This window comes from Cricetulus griseus, chromosome 2 (assembly GCF_003668045.3).
Source record: "Cricetulus griseus strain 17A/GY chromosome 2, alternate assembly CriGri-PICRH-1.0, whole genome shotgun sequence".
Lineage (NCBI taxonomy): Eukaryota > Metazoa > Chordata > Mammalia > Rodentia > Cricetidae > Cricetulus > Cricetulus griseus.
The window spans coordinates 106,489,353-106,512,685 of record NC_048595.1 but is presented as its reverse complement, the minus strand read 5'-3'; the positions used below and the strand labels follow the sequence as shown (position 1 = coordinate 106,512,685).

General features: G+C 37.4%; 1 long non-coding RNA gene across 1 annotated transcript in view; it reads left to right on the top strand.

Annotated features, from left to right (window-relative positions):
* The first annotated feature begins 3,153 nt into the window (after positions 1–3,153).
* Positions 3,154–23,333, top strand: part of LOC118238325 — a 44,308-nt gene continuing 24,128 nt past the window's right edge. Inside the window, exon 1 of the long non-coding RNA XR_004768280.1 lies at positions 3,154–5,954. This is a non-coding gene — a long non-coding RNA (uncharacterized LOC118238325). The remainder of the gene's footprint in view (positions 5,955–23,333) is intronic.

The following is a 23,333-nucleotide window of genomic DNA, read 5'->3' as shown; positions in this document are numbered from 1 at the left end:
AATTGGAACCAAAACCAAACTGACTCTCTCCTAGTTACTACAGTCTCCCTGAGAACTGTAGAGAGTTACAGCTCTCATGCCTAATCAATAAAATTGCCAGTGGGCGTTCAAACCTGGTTAGACCTAGTGTGGAACTATGCTAAGGCTTGTTAAAAATACACTGCTATGATGCATGTTAAATTCAGACAACTTAATTCGGATTGTATTCAATTTTCCCCCTAGCCAATTCATGTGTATTTAGAATTGTAAAAAAGCAATCTTATGCTATTAAAAAAAACCATCCAAGAAAGAACCATGGCAACCTAGGCAGACATTGAATAATTCCCAATGCTTACCCAGCATAAGGAGGTGTTTGGATATGACCAGCTAGCGTAGACAAACTATACTGAGCCTGGAACTATAGTAGAGACAACCATTTGTAGCATGCTAAGTCATCTCCACAGTGTTTTTCTAAGGTACTTTGACATACTTAGTCTAAGAGATGCTAATCTGAAATCTGTGTGATATACAAACTTAACCCTTAGGAGCTGGAGAGATGGATCAACAGGTAAGAGTACTGACTGCTTTTCCAGAGGACCCAGTTTCACTTCCCAATACACTCATGGTGGCTCACAACCATCTATAAGTTCAATTCCAAGGGATATGACACCCTTTTCTGGCCTCTTCAGGCACTACACACACACAGTACTCATGGTATACATTCAGGCAAGACACCTATATGTATAAAACAGAAACAAAGGGAAAAGTTAAAAAAAAGCATAATCCTTAATAAAGAAGAAAAACTTAGATACTCCATAACAATTAGAAGAAAATAATTCTTAACATTTATACAAAGCCATAGACATGCAGGGAAGTAGGGAATTGATATATAATCAAGAACAGAAGATATTTAATAGGAACAAACCCTGAAATTGCAGGGATGAAGAGAATTAGAAGTCAGAGACATTACTAAGGTGAATTTCTAAAGCTGAGCATCGTAATATTTGCAATGAAAAATTCCTTGTGCCTGTATATTAAGTAGATAAATAAATACCAGCGAAAAATGAGATCTGTGAATCTAAAGTACATCAAGAACTACACACACACACACACACACACACACACACACACACACACACACACACACCCCACTCTTACTGACCTGTGGGAAAATATCAAGCAATTTAAAATAATGGCAAACAAATATTTCAAGAAACTATGAACAAATGTTCCTTGTTGTTTAACATTATGTAGCCAAAACTGAATAAATCCACATTCAGGTGTAGCAAGATCAAATGCCCTTATTAAAGTCTAGCTTTGAGCTCTTGCATTTTCATCTAAAAGCCAATCTCACTTGTCACAAGTACTATAATGGTAGTATTCAGAAATGACAAGGGAGGCAAGATTATATGCACCCGCAACTATATGCATATATGATGCTTATGGGAATGTTATATGATGTATGCCTAAAGGCTTTCAGGAGCCCTAGCATTGTTTACTGTCTGAAGATTTTTTAAAATGTTTAGTGAATTGTGAATTTTTATAGTTTTACATGTATGGTGACCATTTACTATGCTGAATTAAGCTAGCGTGGAGAATTTCATCATCATTTTAATCTCAAAGGGTTATCTGGAAAAATAAGTTGAATTTGAAATGAAGCTAATTAAATTGCTCCTGGTATTATCTGGGCCATTAATTCATTCTTCCAGTCACCCCAATTGGATATCTGTGGAGTGAAGGGAAATATTGGTAAATCTGGGAAACTATCAGTAGTTTTAACCCCCTTGGGTTAAATTAATAATTCCTCTTAATTTGTGTTTTGAATGTTCACTAAATTACACAGAATAACAGAAAATTGGCTTCAAAGTAGATTTGTAATCTACTTTATTTCTTCATTATTTTTTATTTATTTGGACTTTATTTCCACAAACATGATATTGTGTTTCCTCTTTTGCCATCCATGACAAATACTAATTGCTTTGAGCTATTCTGATAGGCAATAATTGTTAAAAATAATTTACTTGTCTTTTTTTCTATTTTGTATAGAGACACCTAATCACAATACTTTGTAGTGTCTAATGTATAGATGCTACTCACTTTTGTCAGAGTTTGCATACAGTAACCTGTTCAAGTCCTGTGTTTTTTCTTTTTTCCCTTTTATTGAAAGTAGGTCTTTGCTCACACAATTTTGTGGTTTCACCTCCTCATACTCCTTCTAGTTCCTTCTCCATCCCCTCCCATCCAGATCCATTCTCATTCCATCTCTCATTAGAAAAGAACAGGCTTCTAAGAGGTAATAAGAAAATAAAATATAATAGGATAAAACAAACACTATCACATTGAAGTTGGACAAGATAAACCAACAAAAGGAAAAGATACCAAGAGAAGGTGGAAGAATCAGAGACCCATTCATCTGAACACTCAGGGTGTCCCTTAAAAATGCTAAACCAGAAGCTATAATGTATCTGCAGGGGACCTAGTGCAGAAATGTGCAGGCCCCGTAGATGCTGCCTCAGTCTCTGAGTTCACATGGGCCTTGCTCATGTTTACTTAGGGGGTCTTGTTTATTTGTTGTCCTCCATCCCCTCTGGCTCTTACATTTGTTTCTACCGTTTCTTCCACAAAGTTTCCTGAGCTCTGAGGGGAGGGTTTGGATGGAGACATTCCATTTAGACTGACTGTTCCAAGCTCCCCAATGCCTGTCTCTCTGTGTTATATCTGGCTGTGGCTCTCTATATCTGCTACAGGAGGCAGCTTCTCCAATGACGGTTGAACAAGGCATTGATCTATGATTATAGCAGAATATAATTAGGAGTCATTTTATCAGTACATTTTTTTTCTGTCTACTCTCTGTTTCTTGGTCACACAAGCAGTGCCAGATATAGGTTCCCTGTTGTAGAGCAGGCCTTAAGTTGTTGGTTGGTCACTCCTACAAGCTTTGTGCCACCATGCCCTAGCATATCTTGCAGACAGGACATCATTGTAGACCAAAATGTTTGTGGTTGTGTTGGTGCTGTGTTTCTCTTTTGCTAATGTACAGAGTAGCCTTCCTATACCAAAGATTCTAGAATGTAGGGGTGACAGCTCTATGCAGGCACAACAGATCAACTTCTCCATGGGTTTGAGTCATGCTTAAAGTACTATTAAAAGTTGAAAAGGACCTGAGTCCTTTTAGGTTATTGGAGCTCAGTATTTACTGTCACCTCTTCTTTCCCCACCCTCTCTGTTCAGGTCTTTGCCTTCACACAGGCCAAGGGGATGATCTTTCTATCCTGCTCGTGATATATTCTGAGCCAGAGGCCTATGTCCTTGTTATTCAGAACAGAGCTATGGAAGATGAACAAGAAGATGAACGTCTCTGGTTACAATACATGTAAAAGAAAGAATGGGATTCTTAACATGCATCAAATGTTCAAACACCTTTCTCAGTAATTTCTATATCTCGTCTCATTGATCCTTGGTTACGCTAATATTTGGGTTAACAGTCCTCAGGAAGTTCAATTCTCAATGTAACCATATTTCTTATATTATACTTTTGTGTATAAAATAATTTGTATCTAAAGAAGTAGGTATGGGAATAAGATGGAATGAGATTCTGAGAGTCTTAGGAAAAGCTATTTAAATGGGAAAGGAAGGTTAACAATGTTAGCAACTATGAACTACAATTTTACAACATAAAAGACAAGATGAAAATAACTAAGCCATGCATAATTCATTGAGAACTAGGCCTGGTTCTCAAATTACAATGTGAATGTGAGTCAATTTTGGATTTTCATCAAATGCCAATTTCTGGTCATGGCTCCAAACATCCTGAATCAGAAACTATTGGGAAGGGTGGCCAACAATGAATGACATAATGTATTTAAATGTTATAAAAATAGCAAACAACAGAACAAAACAAACAAAAACACATAGTGAAATAAAGGCATACTGAATTAAAATGGTGAAACTAAATTTACAGTGTATTCATTAGGTAGTGGCCTAAATATTAGCTTCTCTGATGCCCTCCTGGACTCTGCCAAGTAGTGGGTGAGACCAGGAGGTAAAGGCCACAGGACCACTAGACTCCAGACCTCTGCTGTCCTCTTAGGACTGAGTGTAGCACTGCTTTGAAGGGCTGTGTGCTCAAGAACTTTAAAGACTAGTAATGAAGGGAGAAAACCAAGAATGAGCTTTGGTTTTGTGTTGACGAAAGAAGCAAATAAAAGTGAGAAGCCTAATGTTTTCGAACTGTGGTATAGTTGTTACGCGGAATAAAATGCAAGCCAATTCACTTAAACCTTGGAGCTTTCATTTTGATCCTATCTTAAAATGCACTGCTGTTATAGATTGTACTACTAAAATAATTTGAGAAGCGAGGTAGAATTTACCACTCTAAAACAATTCAACTTTCTTCAACATGGTGGAAGTATTAGGAAGAATTTCTGAACAAAAATGTTGAACCTTAGGATATGGGGAAAACTCTATAGGAAGCAAAAGCAAAGATGGGAATACACTGATCCAATGGTCCAAAAGGAAATAAATAAAATAGTTGAAGAATGAACTACTGACATCAGTGGGAAATACAGAAAAGATTTTAATATGCAGTCTTCATATAATGCTGTTTTAGCCATACATAGAAGGAAGAAGCAATTATAAATACCAGAGCTGGCAACAAATTAGGTCAGCTATAAGCTCACTTCCTCCCATTAGAGGAAAGCTAAATGAGTGGTTCCAGGGGGCATTAGATCTAGGACAGCTAATATACAGCACTGCATTTGATTTAAAGTTCTAAAACCACAGGACATCACAGTCCTATTCATGGTTTATTGAATTCCTTGATTTGTTCCTGTCTTCTATTACCCCAGGAACTGGAATACTGGGAGAAGTAAAGATACATGATAGTGAGAATGTGAGCTATCTAAATTGTCTGTTTGTCAAAACAGTCATAAAACTAGTACTTCTGACATCTTCATCAGTCATGTCAGTGTGGTTCTCCTCAGATTAGATTGAGCTTTTTTTTTCATCACATGTTCCAGGTAAGTACTCTCCCACTGCACTGGGCTTTATCCCCAGATCCCCTTTTGTACTGGTTGTGTATATGAGACAGAGTCTCACTGACTTGTCCAGGGAAGCTGTGAACTTACTCGGTAGCCAGGTTAGCCTGAAACGTTCAGTTGTACTACCAGTAATTAGGATTCTAGGCCTGCATGAGCAGGTTTGGGCCAACAGTTGTTATTTAACAATCATTTTTCACTATTAATGTTCCATTTATTGACTGTTTCTATTGTTAAAGTAGGTTAATAGGCACATGTTTACAATTGAACATTTTTATTATTGGAGAAGGCATATGTGTATCCGCCATGGCATATGTATGGAGGTCCAGAGGCTACTTTTTATGTCATTTCTCTCCTTCCCACCTTCATATGTGTTCCAGGAACCAGACTCAGGTTGTTGGGCATGGCTGTCACCTTCACCCTCTGAGACATCATGCTGACTTTATATATCCTTTTAAACACTAATAATTTCATAGAGATATAAGAAGAAAAATAATATAATTTGTTCTTCACCTTCTAGCTCTTTTCAAGAAATATTGATTTTAAAGGTTTATTTTTAAGGAAAATGTATATTTTGCATGTACTATACACACTGAATTATCATGTAAGTACTCTCTCACAGTTCTATCTTGACTGACTTGCTTGGGAGATACACACATAACCACGTGAAGTCTTATTTACGTTCATGAAATATTCTAGTATTGTGGTCACACTAAATTCTTGTGTACTTAGGCCCATTAAGTACTTGAAATGTGACTAGTACAGACTAGGATATGTTGTTTTCAAATTCCACTTAATACATTTTTAATCTAAAGAGGGCAATGAGCATTCTCTAATAGGATCTTTCACATTTTCCAAAGGTTCTGTTGGTGATTTAGGAGATGGTTCAGTGGATGAAGCATTTGCCACAAAAGTGTGAAGCCCTCACTTGAGATCCCAGTAAGTACCAGACATCCTAGAGGGTCTGTAATCCCAGCAGCTCCCTGGGATATAGGGTGGAGACACAGGTCACACCACTTCTGTATGTCACAGCAAACAAACGCTCCCCTTTCAATGAAGTAGACGGCAAGAACTGACATTTGAGATTGTCCTCTGACTTCCACATGTATACGATGGTCCATATAAACCTGCAAAGACACATGTCTAATAGTGCCTCTCCCTTTGGCGGTCATTTTTGTTCAAACCATTACAATCTCATATTACCATGTTATTTTCTGTAGCACTGTTTATAGAAAACACATAAAATTGTTGGAAGCAGTTACCCCGTGACTTTGCATTTGAAAAAAAAGCTTTATATTTAATGGATATTTCTGAAGGGTTGGCAGGAATTGCCTGTAAAAACCATGTTGACCTTAGTTTTATCAGACAGATTTATAGCCACCCATTCAAAAGAAGTAGCAGAATATAAAATACTGAATTTATTCCAAGTCAATTTTAGAACATACATTTTTATAGGAATTCATTTTGACTAAATTTTTAAAGTTATTCACATCATAGTATTTAGCTTTTTCTCCATATTTCTGCTTGCTCTGAAGTTCTTTGAATTCATATTAATATTATTTTAATCTTTTCTTTTCCTTCAGAAACTTGACTAACATTAGATTTTGTCCCTATCTAGTCAAATATTGGTTCTATTGATCATCTGGATTCATTGTTTTGCCCTATATTCATTTTCTTTATTAATTTTTCCTTTTCTCTGTTGTCATCATATGTACTATGGCTTTTACAACATGATGGTGGTCATTGCCTGCTTATGGTACAGCTCTGTGATCTTCTTAAACAAATGGTCATTCATTTAGTTCCTAACAGGTGTCAGCTTGATGATCTTGTTTGCTCACCTTTTGTTTCCTTCTGGTCTTCTACCTTACATGTTAAGCTAAGAGATACTTAGAAATTGCTTATAGCTATTATATATGTACATATCATACCATCTCACATATAAAATGCATAAAATGCATTTATCTCCATTAACATAGAGCTAAAATTCTTTTTTTTTCTAGACATAGGAGGGCCTCAGGTAGGCCAGGGTGATCCAGAACTCACTATGTAATGGAGGATGGACTTGAATTTCTGATCCTCCTGCCTCTATCTCCAAAATAATGGTATTCCAGCTGTATACTATCATTCCTGGTTTAATGTAGTACAGATCAAGCCCAGAGCTTTATGAATTCTAGGCAAATACTCTACCAGGTGACATACATCTACAGCATCTAAAACTCTTTTAAAATTGTTTATTATTATTATTACAGTCATGTGCATATATATTTTGCCTGCATGTAATTCTGTGTACCACATGTATGCCTGGTCCCTGCAGAGACCAGAAGAGGACTTCAGATGCCCAGGAACTAGAGCCACAGACAGGGTGAACCACCATGTGTGTGCTGGGAATTGAACTCTAGTCCTGTGGAAGAGCAGTGCTCTTAGCCACTGAACCATCTCTCCATTCCCTCTCTAAAATTCTTAATTAAAGTTATCAGTATTTCTTTCAAAGTAAGATGTACATTTATAGCCGGGCATTGGTGGCTCACGCCTTTAATCCCAGCACTCGGGAGGCAGAGCAGGCGGATCTCTGTGAGTTCGAGACCAGCCTGGTCTACAAGAACTAGTTCCAGGACAGCCTCCAAAGCCACAGAGAAACCCTGTCTCGACAAACCAAAAAACAATGTACATTTATTTTAAAATAATAACTGTCAATTAAAGCTCTTCATTTATCTTGACAGTGGAACATTATATAGACATACGAGAGCATAACAAACATCTGGAGTTGTGTACTTTTTAAAATCCACCACATTCCAGAATTATGGTTCACTGGTTTTTTTGGAGACTGGAGTGTTCAAATATGAATGTTGTGACTAATGGGGAAAATGAAAGCCCTTGCTCCAAAGCCCTGGCTGATTCCTAAGACAGAGGGATTTCTTACTGATGTGAAACTATAATACGGGAGAAACTAAAATTTGGCTGTATTTGTAGAAATAAAGGTATTTCCTTTTATGGTTCATTGTCTCAGTATCCTGAAGGTCAAATGAAGGGTCACGTGTCTCTAAAATACCCTCCCTCCTGCCAGGACAGTCCCATCAGTGCCACACAAACAAGTAAAGCCTGCCAATTATGAACAAAAATACCAATATAATGGTGAATTATTCCGAAATGGTCCCCCCACAACTATAGTTTGTTTATCTTCCTAGTACAAAAAAGCAAATAGAAAAATCAAGAACAATACTTGGCAAAACTATGATGAAAACTATGATAAAGAATATTTTTGCTCATATTCCCATGGGGTGCTGTTGAGTAACAGTTAAATGATGTTTAAATGAAGGTACTGGCCTCTGTCTTTATAACAAGACCCTCAATTTCACTATGGACATTTAAGAACTTGGTGCATATTTTGAGAAAAAAGGAAACTACAATAAGGAAAGTAAAATGCAAACCAGGTGAATGTATTTGAAAGTGTTAGAGCATTTAAATCAGATAACATGAGGCAAAAATTTTAAGTTCTTTGTAAAGGAGGGGTTCATTTTATGTGAATGAAGGAGTGTGCTACCTGTACTTGTCTTCATGGTCTGATTTAAGCAATTATAGTAGCTATGCACAGGAGAAATCCACATCTTTTAGTAAGTTTCCTGAGACTATTCAATATACATGTTAAGAACTAAGTATGACCATTCATGGTGGCACATCCCTGTATTCCCAGTACTTGAGAAGCTGAGGCGCGAGATTTAAAAATTTGAGGCCATCCTGGGCTACATAGTGAGAACCTGTCTCAGAAAACAAAAGTGAACAAAAGAAGCAGAAAAACACAAGTGAATGAATGTCTCATTTTTATACATTCTAAATCATTGAGAAAAGAATAAATGTTTAATAAATGACTCATTGACTTGTGTGTGTGTGTGTGTGTGTGTGTGTGTGTGTGTGTGTGTGTGTGTGTCTTGGAGGTGTTGCTAACAGCCACATCTCTTTCCATGAATTTTGTCTGATGAACTCCAAGACATTGCCAATGTCACAACCTTTGTGATATTACTCTTTTCTTTTTTTGTCAACATTTTATCCCATTAAATATTCCTTTATACATTTTGAAGGTGCTATTGTGATTATTTTTCACATTTACTTAGAGATAAATAAAACTTATTTTTATCTTTATAGATCTAGATCCTGGAATTTAGTAGGTTCTTAATAAATGTATGTTAATGAAAGAATAGTATAGTATAATGTTTCTGGGTGGGATTTAAAGAGACTGTATTCACTGTAGAAAGAATGCACATAGACCAAATGAAGCCTGGTGACCCACTGAGTTTATTCAGATTCTTCACAGGAGAATAGGTGATTGGAAGACAGTTGTCTTACCTCACAAAAGTTCATCACTAGGAGGTCCCTATCCTGACTAACCTTCCTGCTCCTCTATATTCTAGTAGCCCTTCCAAACAAGGTGCATGTGGGTGGCAGAGGGAGTGTTGGTTAGCATTTCAGGTCTGAGTCTAGTGACGCTTACCTTCCCTTTTCAAGGGACAGTGAATAACTTCCTATTAACATAGTTTGAACATTTTCTGTGTTGTCCTGCTTATTTTATTGGCATGTCTGTTGGCTAGGGTATTTTGTAGGTTACCATCACAGTTATGTTAGGCTTGGAGGAACAAATCAAATAACAAACATGGCTTCATGTTCTCATCTTCTCCGGTTATTTAAGGGCCATCTGCAATATTTTGTCAAAATGGAAATGCACATACTTCCATTTATCCATACCCCTTTGCCAGCAGTATAGACTGTTCCAAAGGTGATTCTGTATTTACCAGATATAGGATTAGAGTATGGTATTTTTGCTTTATTGTTAAAAATAAGTCTTGATCTATACTCATTCTTTTACTTTTCAAGAAACTATAAATGCAAGGTGGTTTCAATGTCACACCTTATGTATTTTATACTTATGTACTTTATATTTTTATAGCTACCCATAATTTGACTCAATATTGAAATGTAGAAATGTTTAAATTTCTCTCTCAGGGCTGGAGAGATGGCTCAGAGGTTAAGAGCACTGAGTGCTCTTCCAGAGGTCCTGAGTTCAATTCCCAGCAACCACATGGTGGCTCACAACCATCGGTATGAGATCTGGTGCCCTCTTCTGGGGTGCACATATACATGGAAGCAGAATGTTGTATACATAATAAATAAATAAAATCTTAAAAAATTTCTCTCTCTCTGTCTCTGACTGTGTGTGTGTGTGCATACCACAGCATGTATGTGGAGGTCAGAGGACAATTTTTCAGATCAGTTATTTTCTCCCAACAATGTGATCTGGGGATCAGACTCACATTCTCAGTCATCTTGCCTGCACTTTCAAATATTTTCTTCCAGTTCTAGGAATTGAACCTAGGACATTGTACTTACTGAGAAAGTACACTACCACTGAACTACATCTCTTTCTGTTGGTTATGCTTACATCTGTAGTTCCTGATGGTTTACCAAGCTTTTCTATTTCCAGATTTCCCTCAGATTGTGCTTTCTTTATTGTCTATTTCAGTTTTTAGGTCTTGAATTGTTTCCTTGAGAAATTTGTTGATATCTTGTATTTTTTGGTTTGTTTTTTCTTCCATTTCTTTAAGGGATTTTCTCATGTCCTCTTTGAGGTCCTCTATCATTTTCATGAAGATGTTTTTAAGGTCATTCTCTTCTGCTTCATCTGCATTGTGATGTTCAGGTCTTGCTGATGTATGGTTCCTAGTCTCCAGTGGTGTCATATTGAGTTTTCTGTTGTTGAATGTGCTTTTACATTGACCTCTTCTCATCCTTTCTTCTGGTGGGTGTATCAGGAGTCTCTTCCTCTCCTAGTGGGTATGGGACCAAGGTTCCCTTCTGGTAGATGCAAACAGTTCCAATATTCTGAAGTCTGTCCTCTTGTTGTGGATGGAGGCAGAACTGCCACTGGGGCCTTGGCAGTGGCTGGGTGTGCCAGATCCCACTGCCGAGCTTGGATCTGGTGAGCAAACCCCTGGCATCAGATGCCTCTGAGTAGGGTTGCTGAACCAGAACCTGAATCAGCCCCTGGCCCACCTGGGCTGGTTGATGGAGGCAGAATGCCACCGGGGCCTCGGCAGTGTCAGGGTGGGTCAGATCCCACTCCCGATCTTGCATCTGGGGAGCAAACCCTTGGCGTCAGAGGCCCTAAGTATTGTTTTTAATCCAAGTTGGTATATTTACCAGTAAAGACTCAGGAGTTAGATGCTGGGGTGAAAACCTGCTAGATTAGAGAAGTCAGAAACAATTTTCTCTTTTTGGCTAGAGACTGTCTCTACACTCATCCCAAACCAAAAAAGACCACAGATCTCTAAGCCCCTCCCTACTCCTACCTGTATGTCTTTCTATCAGTATTCCTGGCTGCTCTGTATTCTCTGTGACTAATTTCTGTTAACTGATCACTGGCTCTGCCTCCTGATCCAAGGTTGATTTAATTAACACATTCTCACAGTGAGATAAAATATCTCACAACATATAAGTGCATATGCCATAGGACACATATGAAGGTCAGAGGACAATTTTTTAGAGTCAATTCTCAATTCTATCCTTTTAATTTTATGTGAGTTCTGAGGGTCAAATTCAGGTTTTTAGGCTTTTGCAGCAAGCACTTTTATCCACTGAGCCACCTTGCTGGTCTCTAGTTTCCATTTTGATATGGTTGCCAAAGTAGAAAATTAGAGTATAGGGTTGAACTAGTGTATCTCAGACAGCATTAACACCAGTCAATACAACTTGAAAGGGGACCATCAATAATCCTTATCATTGCATCCTTTTTTATCTTCAGTGGGAGAGAATGAACATTGCTGACCTAATTAGATTTTCTTTATTAACAGATTTATTGCAATACATCCCTTGCTGAGTAAGATGGCTATTCTTTGTGAAGAACATGCTAAATGTTACCTGAAAATGTAATGTTCTCAGTTCAAAGATTTTATGTTGACTTCTCAGTGTGACATGTCAATTATATAGAGTGATTCTACCAGCAGATGAGAGCTAGTCAGCTTCTTTGACATCTTAATCAAGTATTATACCAGGGAGGGGCATTATTTAACTAATCATGAATAGCACCATTTGTTTCCAATGAATTAATCTACTTGTGTTATTATTAAATGAAATAAGAATCAACAACAGTTTTATTCCCATTTGACTTTGTATGAACTGAAAAGATGGTAATCGACATGGATGAAGTATTGTTATACCATTGCTGCTTAGCACTAGTGATCATAAACAATAATTCCTATGGACCATTGTCAACTGATTAATTCAGTCAATCTCATTAAATGAAAGAATTAGAAGCCTCTTAATTTATGAAAGAATTGTTTTGAAAAAAATCCAGTCATTAGAGTTATTCATTTTCTCACAGTAATGCTAGTATTTAAACCTTCCCTTTGTCTGGCATCCTGGAAGCTGTGCAAACTGTCACCATGAAACACAGTGAAGTCAGAGATGGACAAAAGACAGAACTTTACCAACTGTTTTGAGCTTTGCCCCGTCTGTAAAATTGAGATAATAGTGTACCATTAGATGATTATGAGTACAATCAATTATGCATCTATTGCAGTACTGTTAAGACTCCTCATGGAATAGCTACTACATGAATCTTATTAAAGAAAATGACCTTCTCTTAGGGTGAGCTGAGTAGAGACTTAAGATTTTCTCTTGAATGACCAAATGGAAAATAGGCTTCACCAGCAAGAAATTTTGGCATATGTCATAATTTGAAATAAAACCTCATCTATCTGTCATCTCTAATCTGTTTGGGGAGGAGATTCGTGAAAGTTAGTCTGGGTATTAGGAAATTCAAAGTGTGGGCTCAGGCTGCCCTGGAATGCTCTCATTTCCACCAGGAGAACTGTGACTAGAAAATTTACCTTTGGTAAGCCTCATACCTTTTGGTTTAAAGGTGGTTTCCTCTGGTGTTGTCATCCCATCCTCCTGGATGTCTGTCATTTCTGGATTACTGTACTTGTTACAGATACAGATGTTTTTAAGGGTGATCCTCATGAACACTACTTAACTTTATCACCTACTATGTAATCGCTCTTATTCCAAAGAATGTCCCAGGCCCTGCAGGCTAGTACTTGAAAGTTTCAGAAAGGTTACAACTCAACCAGTAATACCAAAATACCCACAAGTGAGAGATTGCTGCACCTAGATGGGTTTTTCTCAGAGAGAAAAGGATACCAGTCGACTAGGAATTAGAAACATCTGTTGAAACCCTGTGCTTACTGGCTTCCAGAAATCCTCCAAGTGTCTTAACCTTAGTTTTATGAATTATATGGCAAGCAAGCCTTTACATGTTCAAAATATTATAATACTCAACAGCCTATAGGTAAGAGTGACATGTAAACTGTGGTGTACAGATGATAATTAAAACTGTTGTTGTTGAGGTATTTATTTCGTGTTCCATCTTTCCAGTCACTAAATTAAGTGAAAAGCTTTGAAGTGACTAAATGACAAGTAAAGGTAGAAGCTATCATCTGTATAATTAGTTTTTGAATTAACAGTGAATAATTTCATTGTAAGCATTAACATGCTTTAATAACTACCTATCATAAACATAATTTTAAGTATATTCCATGCTTTACATGGAATGATTTTTCTTATTAGCATTAAAATATTGACAAACAAAGCAACTTCAAAAGTATTTGTAGATCATTGTAAGAAAAACACTGAATATCCACAGAGCGAGTATCATCTACATTGAAGTGAAGAAGAAATTTTATTCTTCGATCAAGAGTGCATTATGTTCAGACTGCAGGGTCAGCTGGGCTCTGACTGATCTGTGTTAAACTTCTGCAGTTGGCTTAACAAATTTTCTCAGCCCTTTATTCTGCATGCCTGGTAAAATGTTTTGGGGGCTGACAGATTGCTATTATGACCACTGCAGACATTGAAAAATGACCAAGGAGAAAGCCACTGTACTGTAGAGGACAAAGAGCACCCCAGGAGGAAAATACTCATGTGGGGTCATTAGCACACATTCACCTTCCTGAACCTCAAATACTTGGAGACAGTTAAGAATTTGGCAGAATTGGTACAGAATTTACCTTCTCATCCCTTAGCAAGCACCAAACAACCAGGAGCCAGAGAAAGTAAGCACAGCCCTCTGTAAGTCCTTGGTGAAGTTAAAATGGTGATGACTGTAGTTGCCCTGGCTTCCATAAGAACACAGAGAAGGGTATTTCTCCTGGCCTGAGAGATGGATGACACAGTGAATTAAAGGTGTGAGCATGGCAAGGCCTACTATGAAAAGAGGGTGAAACTAATGGCTTTATCTAAAGCCAATCACTTCTAGAGATGGCATCCAGTAAGTTTCCACCCTCCTAATGCCTTACGATGTGAAATACATGTGAACACATAAGCCCTTAGGGAACATACTCAAACCATATTCAAACTATCACACATCCCCCTTTGGCTGGTTCCTTTCACTCAGCTAATGTCTACAGCAGTGCAGTAAAAATGTAAACCTTATTTGCTCCAGGAAGCTTGCCCAACGCCTGTATTTTCAGTTTTCCACACAACCCACCTCCAACCCCAGGTTGGGCACTCTGGCTCAGTGTCATCATTGCTGTTTCCTTACTGAGGTGGTAATAGCCTTCATCTTTTTCTGACAGCTCCATGGGGCAAAGACTCCATAGATCCTGCTCATGTCACTTTACCCTCTATGCCTTGTGTGTTATAAGGTGCTTTTTAAATACTTAGTGAATGATTAAATTACTCAAAAGAACAGAAGAGGAAGAAGAAGAAGAAGAAGAAGAAGAAGAAGAAGAAGAAGAAGAAGAAGAAGAAGAAGAAGAAGAAGAAGAAGAAGAAGAGAAAGAGGGTGAAGAACACTCAGTTTAAACTACTGAGAAGACAGGTTAGGTCTTAACTTCATCTTAAATTGGACCAGTTCTTAAGGGATCTGCAACACTCATCCTTGAATTTGTTTGCCTTAGACACTGATGAAAGGGATAAGCCATATGAGGGAAATGCTGTGTTCTAATGGCTATGACACCTTTACTTTTTTCCTTTTAGCTATTACTCTTTCATTGACTCACGTCTACCTGAGAAAATTTTCTAAGCAGAAAATCTAATAAATTTACAATAAACTCCATGCATCGAAAGCACATTGGCCACAAAGTTTAAGGCAGTTTGTTTATTAAATGTGAGAAAAAGTAACAATTATAGCAAATACTAATGGCCTGGCCTCTATAACCCCAAGTTGTTTAACCTATCTGTACTCTGAATGGACTAAAGCCTCATGTGACTCACATGCTTGCAGAAAACCTTCACCAGTGGACATGGCCAGTGCTAGGAAGATCCTTTCTTCACTGGTCTTCATTCTGTTCAGCTGCTGGGAACACCACTTAGGCAACAGCATTGCTTTGGTGACCAAATCATGCTGTCATTTTTAGAGGACTGTCATATTTACACATGCTAGTCAAGGCAGGGCAACATTTGGCAGTTCTTGCTGCTGGGAGTATTCTTGGATAGAACTGATTTTGCCCAGACAGACTTGAAGTTACAGCAAGGGAGAGATCTGGTTTAAAAAGAACTCAAAGAACAAAGATATCTTTACTCATCTTTTCCTCATTTACTCAGAATGCTACTTGTATATTAATAAATAGTTCCCCCTTTTAAAACTAGGACCTGCTTCAATTGTAGTTTTATAATATTTTTTATTAACTTAATGGAGGTTATTTATTCCTCTTCCTTTTCATTCTAAAACATGTTAAACTATAGAAACAACCCAATACCCACAATCTAACTAAGCAAAATCATGTGCTAATTGCTCTTTATTCTTAATTGTCTAATTTTTGAGTGTGTGTATTCATGTGTGTATGTGTGTGTGTGTGCACACGTGCGTGCGTGCACGCTTGCATACTGTGGCATATAAGTGCATACAAATATACTTGAGCTCATGCAAATGTGCATTTGTGTGAAGATGCCAGAGGTCCACAGTGATGTCTTTCTTGAATGTTTTTCATCTTTTTTTGAGACAGAAATCTCTTACTGAATCTGGAGCTCACCAACTGGTTAAGGTGTCTGGTTAATGAGCTTTCAGAGATACACCTGTCCCTGCCGACCCAGTGCTAGGATCATAGATGCACATATGCATATTACTGTAGTGTGTGGATATATATGGCTGCTAGGAATCTGAACTCAGGTCCTCACACTTCTACAACAAACACTTTACTGATGAAGCCATCTCTCTAGCTCTTTTATTTTACTATAAAATACTACAAAATTATCATTGACTAGTATTGACAGTAATATCCTTTGGGAGAAACCACTGTCATGAATTTTATATGCAAAATATACTATCAGGATATTTAAACACATTTTGTATAATTATTAGGGTCAACTTGTGTTTATGTGTGAGGGTTTTATTGGTGCTTATTCTAGTACAGAGAGTTCTGGGTCATAATCCATGCACATTTTCAAGTTGATAATATGAAGAATTGCTTTTCAATGAACATCCATCAATTTATATCTCTGCAGCTGTGCCTGAAAATTTCTGATTCCTATATACTTCCTAGTAGTTTGAATTATCAGAATTACTTGGTTATTGTAAATCTGAATGACGAAAATTGTTGTTCAGTAATTTCAACACCTCTAGTTTCGAGTGGGACTGAAAAACTTTCTGTTTGCTTATTTTCCATTTAGATTTCATCTTTGATTTTGCTTTTAGTTTTCCCCATACTGCTTAGGTCTTTGAGAATTGTGTACAAGGTATATGAATATATTCACTTCCAACTCTTGCCCAATCCATACCCATTTATAACACACAACTTTATGGCCTTTAAAAAAAACACATCAAGTGTAATTTGTTCTGTTCAAACACTCTGGGATGTGTGGCCTTTCAGTGGAGCATGGTAAACCTACCAGAGCCCAAACACTCAAACACAATTGACTTCCCATCTCCCAGGAGTTATCATTTGTTAATAGCTCCTTAGCTAGGGTGAGACTTTGTGCTCACCCCTTCCTCATGCTGAAATTTTGTCAGACTTGAGCTTGCATATGTCTTCTATGTGCTGTCAAAACTGCTATTAGTTCACAGTGAAGCTGCCCATATGTGTCAGGAAGATAGTTTCCTTCTCAACTGCTACCTTGGTACTTGAATCTTTCTTTCCCCTCTTCTGTCTTTATCTCTGAGTCTTCAGAAGGAGAGGGTGTGATAAAGATGTCCCCTTAGGAGCTATGCATTATCCAGTCTTGTGTTCTCTGCTGTTCAGGTATGTCCACTGGTGCAATAATGGTACAGATGCTATGGGGGTAGCCAACTACTTTCTAATTGGTTTTAAAGTCAATTCCATAAGTTGAAACCCATTTCTGCACCATTATTAGGATTAAGAAACTGTGGCTAGACACAGGTCCTAGGGGAGATTTTGCTATTATTTTATTGCTAAATAGGCATACTATTTGTTAAACTAACTCCTAAGGATTTATGATTATACCCAATTGATTAGTACATCTCTCAACCTGCATCAGAAAAGCTTCTTATTACAGGAGATGATGATTAACAAAGAGAACTATACTTGATCAAGGTATATGATTGGACTTTTATATCCTGGCCTTTGAAAAAAAGTGACCTTTTTAAGAACCTGAAACTAGGTAGGTCATAGGCTCTGTTATTGATGTGTTTAAAAATTACACTTGTTGTAAAAAAGAGAACACAAAGTTGGGTGGGCATCAAAGAGGGAATGGAGCTTGGAGAAGTAGGGGTGTTGGTGAATGTATTCATTCATATACATTTTACAGAATTTTCAATGACCTAAGAAAAATGAGAAAACTAAAGCAATGTAGCAATAAAATAACTCCTAATGATATCCTAGAGTGAACAAGAATCTGCCTGCAATTGATGCTTGCTGGGAAAGGGAATCAATTTTCTCCAACAGAATGCCATTGGCTATATCAACCATTCTCCAAGGCAGGCCCCACAGTCAGGAGTAGTTGACCAATGCAAAACAGACTTCATGACATTTTCTTCATTTTATTTTGATATGCTCTGTCTTGTTGGATTCTTTTTGATAGAGAGAGAACATGAAGTTGATGGGTAGGGAGGTGGGTAGAATCTGGAAAGAGTTTGGGGACAGGAAAGTGGAATAAAATTGTTTGTATGAAAATTTTTTAATAAAAGAAAAGATGCGGCCTTTAAATTTATTTTAAGGATTTTTTAAACATATTGATAACATATGTCTGTTTTATTTAAACATTTTGTAATTGTGGTCTCCTGGTTTATTGACTTTTTAAATTTTTGTAATGTTTTTCTTGGGGAAAAAGTGTTAATTTTAATGTAGTCAAAGCTAAGACATTTTCCTTTTAGTATTTATGTGGTTTTGTGTATTTTCTAATTAATCCCTCTCTGATATAGTTCCTTATATGAATCAAGTTCCCTCTAACATGAATTTTTTTCATGGCTACTTACTTATCTGAGAACTATTTCAGTTTTAGACATACTATTGATAAATGTGCATATGTTTGACCCAGAATATCTATTTACAAGAATGAATTAATGAAAATGCTTATGTCCGATACTGTGCATTGTTATGTTTCTGACACTAGATTTATCTACCCAAAGCCTCAGTCAATGAAAGAAAAAAATAGACAGGTTGACCTTCATGAAAATTGAAAATATTGGTACATGAGAAGTTTGGATGGAGTTAAAAGATAACTTATATGACAGAAATTACTTAAAAAAGCATGTTTGGTGGAGGGTTACAATCCAGAAGACATACAGAGAGATCATGTAACTCAAAATATTTAAACACACATTTCTTCTCCCAAAAGACAAATGACAGATAAGTTCAGGAAAAGATTCTCAGCATGAATTATCCTTAAAGAGATATAACACAGACATACAGTGTGATGCCCTCTCACATCCCTCGGGTGGCAACTGAAAAGCAAGTGGACAAAACTGGAAATAACAAGCATTGGTGTTGGCAAATAAGTGCAAAAATTGAGACCTTCATGTACTAGTATAGTAATATAAAATGCTACAGCTGCTATGAAGACAATATAGTGATTTCTGAAAATTATAATACATATTTACAATAGATAAAATGAAAACATATGAATACACACATACAACACACACATACTACATATATACACATATAATTCATAATGAATATTCTCTTGAAAGGAAAATTCTAACATATATTACTACAAAGATGAACTTTGAAGATATTATGCTAAGTGAAATAACTCATATACAAAAGTACAGGACACATGCTATATTATGTGTCTTCCTTCTTGAGGAATTCCATTTTTGTCATTGTCAAATTCATACATACAATCAGGTAAATAAATTACTTAGTAGCAGGGGAGAATGAAGCATTGTCTTTGAATGAGTACAACTGCAATTTCTCAAGATGGAGAGTTGAATGTGGAGATAATCATAACTGTTCTTATTGGATGATGATGTATCTTTTTGTGGTTTTGATATATATATATATATATATATATATATATATATATATATATGATTACTAATGTTGAAAAATTTTTTCACAAACCTGTGGGCCACTTATATATTACCATTTGAGATATACCCATTTACTGATATTCCATACTTTGAGGCCTTGCATTTAAGTTGTAGTCCATTTGAGATTCACTTTGTAGCCAGTGTAGTAAGAGATACATTCTTCTGTGTATGGATATTTGACTTTTCTAGTTTAGATTGAAAATGCTGTCTTCTCTTTGATGTCTCTTTTTAGTACCTTTATAAAAGAAGAAAGCTGTAGATGCAAGAATTCACTTACTTGAATTTCTATTCCTTTTCATTAGTTTATTCACCTATTTTTATTCCAACAACATGCTGCTTATTTATTTATTTATTATGTATAGAGTGTTCTGTCTACATGTATGCTTGCAGGCCAAAAGATGGCACCAGATCTCATTACAGATGTGGTTCCTGGGAATTGAACTCAGGGCCTCTGGAAGAGCAGTTAGTGTTCTTAACCTCTGAGTCATCTCTCCAGCCACCCCCTCAATGTGCTGCTTTGATTACTAAAGCTTTGTACAATATTTCGAAGTTAGGCAGTATAAAGCTTCTTCTTGACTTAGTCATTTTATTCAGATGTCTTTGGCCCTGTGAGGATTCTTTGTGGTTACCTGGCCAATTTTTTTTTTTGCCCTAGCTTTATGAAGAACTTCATTGGTATTTTGGTAGGGATTACACTGAATTTGAAAATTATCTTGTGTAGTGTGTACATTTCCACAATATTTATTTTTCTAAGTAATAAACACATTTAATAATTTATTGCATCTAAGCTCATCAAATTTTTTGGTCTATAGTTTTTCTTCCTTGTTCTGTTGACTCATTTAATAACAGGTTGTGTAGCTTCATAGAATGTGCTTGGAAGAATCTTTTTGTCTTCTATTATTTGGAATAACCCAAGGAGAACTGTTGCTACTATTTCTTTACACATGACACATGTGGTATTATTTAGTCCTGCACTTTCTGCTTATAGAAGCCTTTAAATCTTAATTAAGTCGTCATTGGTATACTCAAGTTTTCTACGTAAGTCAATCTTGTATATTTTTATATATTCATGTAATTTATAGAGTGTTTGTTATGATTTATAGTTTTGTTACATTATGGCTAGAAAAAGATAATAATTTTTAGTTTCAAAACACTTGTTGAGACTTTTGTTACACGCCATATAAGTTTTGTTGGAGAATTTGGTATGTGCTGATAAAAATATATGAGTGTCTGGAAACTTGTGTATGTTCTGTGTGTGCCTATTGAGTCTCTTGGTCTGAGGTGTAATCTAAATCTTTTGTTGACTTTATGTATGAAAGATCTATTCCCTGCTGCAATTGAGTAATAAAGTCTCTATTATTGTCTTTAAGCCTGTTAGTAACTGCTTTACATATTTGGGCTTTCCGATGCCACATATATATGTTTAGAATTGTTTTCTGTTGTTGAACTGATCCCTTACTATATAATGAGCTTCTGTGTCTATTTTGACCTCTTTTGATCTAAAGTCTATTTTATCTCCTATGAGTATGGCTAATCCCGATTTCTCAAGGATTCCACTGACAATTAATATAAATCCCATCCCTTCGCTTTCAATTATGTATGTATCAGTAGAGAGGAAGTGAGTTTCTCCTAAGCAATATACAGTTTTATGTTTTTCCTTCATCATTTATTAACTCCATGTCTCTTAATTGAAGAATTTCATCTATTTTATTCAATGTAATGGATGTTAGGTGAAGTCCCGTTGCAGTTGCTATGTAGCTCGTTTCCCACCATTGTTGAAATTCTTTCTTTCCTTTTACAGTCTAGTCTTCCTTTATACATCAATGATTTAGTCTGCTTTAGTTTTTCTCATTTTTCTTAGGTCTTTGATAATTCTGTACAATGTATATGAATGAATACATTCACCAACACCCCTACTTCTCCAAGCTCTATCCCCTCTTTGATGCCCACCCAACTTTGTGAGTTATCATTCCAAAGACACAAATGTGTGCACCATTCTTACAATCTTATGTCTGATTTGTGTGTGTGTGTGTGTGTGTGTGTGTGTGTGTGTGTGTGTAGTCTTGCCAGTGACTTTTGTGTCTTCCCATGCTTTCATCTTAGTTATCAACATTTCTTTGAGTATGAAGAGGTTCCTTTAGCATTTCTCACAGGACAGATATGTCTGTCTGGTGATTTTACATTTTCTCAGATTTTTATTTGTGAGTTTGTCTCTCATTCATTCATAAAAAGCTTTGCTTGGTTCAGTATTCCTGTTTTTTTTTCAGTATTGTGGAATCCTCATGCCACTCTGTTGGCCTGTTAGGGTTCTTCTGAGACAGCCACTGTAAGTCGAATCAGACTGCTCCCTGATATTAGCTCATTTTCTCTTTCTTATAACCCTGAGAATCTTATCTTTACCTTTCATCTTTGAGAGCATTGCTATAAAGTATCTTGGAGTATATTGAGTTAACCTTCTTGTACTTATATAAAAAGGGTTTATATCCTTTAGGTTTATTAAGATTTTTCTTGCATTTATTAATAAACTTTGTACTAAGTGAAGAATGCATGAGGTGGTAGATGTGGAAATTACCCAGATCTGCATTGAAATGTCACATTGTACCCCAACAGTATGTACAATCACTATGTCAGCTGAAACTAAATCTCAGCCTCTGGACGTAGCTCAGTTGCTGGTATGGTAGCCTAGACTTCCTGGAGCCCTGGGCTCACACAAATGGGACATTGTCATGCATGTCTGCAATTCCAACACTCAGGAGGCAGAAAGACAGAAAGATCAGAAGCTTAAAGTCCATCTTGACTTTATGTAGAAATTTTGAGGTCAGCCTACACTACATGAGACTCCGTCTCAGAAAAATGCTTAAAAATAAATATGAGTAAGTGGAGAGTCCAAGATCCAGATGCCTGCCTGTGACCTTGTGGTGCAGAGTGGTAAGGCTCTATTGTGGTAAGCAAATATATGGTGGGGTATGAGAGAGAGAGAGAGAGAGAGAGAGAGAGAGAGAGAGAGAGAGAGAGAGAGAGAATGATCATGTTATGTGGAGAGAGGCACATCCAAAGAGGTGAAGGCAATGAAGAGTGGACTGGGAGGTGGCCTCCTTGGCACCCAGGAACATGTTGATGTTTGGGTCTGGGCTGCTGTGGAGGGCCATATTTTCTCCCATGGTCCTGTTGCAGCCATGCTCTGTGTTAATATTCTTGGCTCCTGATATCACTTGAAGGAAGAGAGGATGGGACTTTACAGAGTTGGCCCTGCTGCTCACTGGTGGCAACACTAGGGAGAACTGACTCTGCCCCTAACCAGCTATAGCGCTGGAAAAAGTGGATCTGGCACCTCACCTGGTCAGCATGACAGAGCTGACCCTGGTGGTAGGGGTGCAGCTGTGCTGGCCCTGAGGTGTGAGGATGGGAGAACTGGTCTTGCCTCCCCAGTCTGCCATTTGGTGGCATGGGTAAAGGGAAGATTCCCTACCCTCCACTTGCTCTTCACCACAGGCGGGAGAGCTGACCCAGCCCCTCATCAACTGCAAGCCTCGATAGAGCAGGCCCTGCATTTTTGCCTGGACAGCACAGTGGAGCTGATCCTGTTGACAGGTGTGGGACTGAGTTGACCCCGAGAGAGAATGTGAGCATGGGAGATCTGACCTCACCCCTTGTCTGCCATACAGTGGCATGGGCAATGGAGAGAAGCCCACGTGGGGCAGGAGGGAGAGCTGTCTCTGAGATTGTGAGAGCAAGAGAGCTGGCCCTGTTTCTCACCAGCTGTAGCACTTAGCAGAATGGCCCCTACACCTTGCCTAGGAACTAGCCCTGGTAGTGTAGGTGTGGGTGAGATGGCCACA